Raw genomic sequence first — 2,555 nt, 5'->3', positions numbered from 1 at the left:
TCAGTTTTCATTTTATTATGCCGCTCATAACCGCACATTAGGGGATGTTACATAGAAAAAGTGTGTCCCGAATCTCGTGCTTCATCTAACTTCCCCATGCAATGAAATATTTAAGAACATTGGCTTATTGTGGTTTTTTAAGTCGCTGACCACAAGTTTGTACTTAAACCTTGAAGGAAGCCACATGGTACATGCACGCCAAAAGCAGACTCAAGTAGGCCACATGCGGAGGGATATAGAATTGGCGCTGTCCATCCGTTTGTCAATCTGTCACAAAACGTTTTCTGGCTATATCTCAGAAACTATATAAGATATCAACATGAAACTTCATACATGTATGTGTATAGATATCAATTATGTGAAATGCCATGTACAAGAACCATAACCCTTCCCTTTCTTAAATAAGAGTTATTGCCATTTTATTTTTTCAATTGACATGCTTGTGCAACGGCATTATCCACCGTCAAAGGCAGAGGGATATAGAATTGGCGTTGTCCGGTCGTATGTCGACCGTAACAAAACTTTTTCGGGCTCAATCTCAGATACCATTCAAGGCTTCCACAAGAAACTTCATGTTTGTATTTATAATAACTTTCTTAAATAAGAGTTATTGCCCTTTGTTTTTTATGATCATGAAATTTTTCAGGTCTATATCTCTGATCTGATACAACATTTCGAAATGAAACTTCATTGGTGTATAGAAATCAATGAGAATATGTGCTGTGCACAAAAACTATAGTGTAACCATTCACTTTATTAACTAAGAATTATTCTCCTTTGTTATTATCGTATGATGTAACTTTTCGTGCTTCATCTCAGATACACTACAACAGGGGGTCATGCATATATATATATATATATATATATATATATATATAGCCTGAAACTTACTGGGTTTAAGTGAAGTTAGTTGGATTTTTGTGCCAAGATGACGTCGTTTTTCGTGATGAAGTCGCGGATATTTTCGCCAGGTTAGTCAGTTTATTAATATTTCTTGTTAATGGATACGCTCTTTCGGCTCTATGGTGTTTGTGCTCCCCTTGGTTTTTCGTTTCAATACCGTATACTTTCTTTTAAGCTCATGTTTGGACCAGATTTTCAAATGACAAACAGCTTTTCCTATGTTAAAGGTTTTTGACACGAAATACCTACTCTTCTACCAGTTGACGACCACAATCAACTCGTTGATTATCATGTCGTTGTGTGGGTGTTGAAGAAAAGTTGCAGTATAAAAGATTAAAAGTCCAGAATGTACGTGTTAGAACAGAGTTCTTTACAGTTTAGATAAAGTGTTTGGCCAATTGAGCTTTGAGGCACTCAATTAACCCCGCAGATATCTGATGGCCATCAAGAAGAATTAATGAGTTGAGTCTGCAATCGTTTTTTACATGATGGTATTTTGAAGGTTTTTTCAAGGTGTGTCTTCTTGGTAGTATAAACGATTATTGATGGCGACTTTTTCGTTTTCAATTCTGTATGTACTCATCTTAAACAAAGTTTTTATATGTGTACTTCAATATTATAGTTTTACGGCGTGTTATGTGGTGCAATATGAGCATACGCGTCTTAACAGTGTTACCTAATCAATTATAATGCTGTACGAAAAGCCTGTCGGCAAACTGGATCAATTCACCTATTTTCAAGAGGATGGGTTATGGGATTCAAATTCAAATTTTTTAACGCTGTGTGTTCCACGCTTACAAAAACAAGTATGAACTATTTTTCGAAAACCCGTGCGCTCGAGTTAGCAATTCGACCAATCATAAAAAAGTTGAAAGTGAACATCGCTCAACATTATTTTTAGAAAGGTATAGCGAGAACTTGTAAACAGAATTAACTTGCGTCATTAATTAAACATTTTAATTCAAGATTAAAATTAGCCGTTTATCAGACCCTGTCAGTAATATTGCTGTGGATGGAGAGGAATCCACACGGGCTACAGTCAAATCCGGTATTACACAGGGCACAGGCCAAGGTCTGCTGCTATTTCCCTGCCACTTCAATTATCTACTAAAGTCTCCAAAAATACCGCCAAATTGCAGACGATTTTCTTCTACACCAGCAGTCGTCGGGACCAAAATACCACGGAAAGACCTGAACCAACTAGAAATCTGGGCCAACACGTTTGAAATGCGCCAATGCAAAAACCACTTCATTTTGAAAATAAATCAGAACTCCTAAAAACATTACCGGCTCGAAAATCATATCCTTCAACATGTTCAAGAAAATCCTTATCTCGGCTAAACAATTCTGAAGACTAAGACAGAAATCCTCACATGAACAAGATCGCTTTCTTATGCTTTATCTAAAACACTGCCCTGAATCCTGCGTAAAAAGGCATATATATCATTGGTAAGTTCAATACAGTTGACAGCTACAGGTCAATCGTCCTAAACTAGAGTGAGATTTTCCACTCCCTCCCTCCAATATATATATTTCTACACCCCCAGAAGAGAAGAGGATAGAGAGGGAGATAGGGAGAGAGAGAGAGAGAGATAGAGAGAGAGAGAGAGAGAGAGCGAGAGAGAGAGAGAAGAAGAAAAGACAAGAAAATA

Source organism: Dreissena polymorpha, chromosome 16, assembly GCF_020536995.1.
Source record: "Dreissena polymorpha isolate Duluth1 chromosome 16, UMN_Dpol_1.0, whole genome shotgun sequence".
NCBI classification, from domain to species: Eukaryota; Metazoa; Mollusca; class Bivalvia; order Myida; family Dreissenidae; genus Dreissena; species Dreissena polymorpha.
This window is presented reverse-complemented; position numbering follows the sequence as displayed.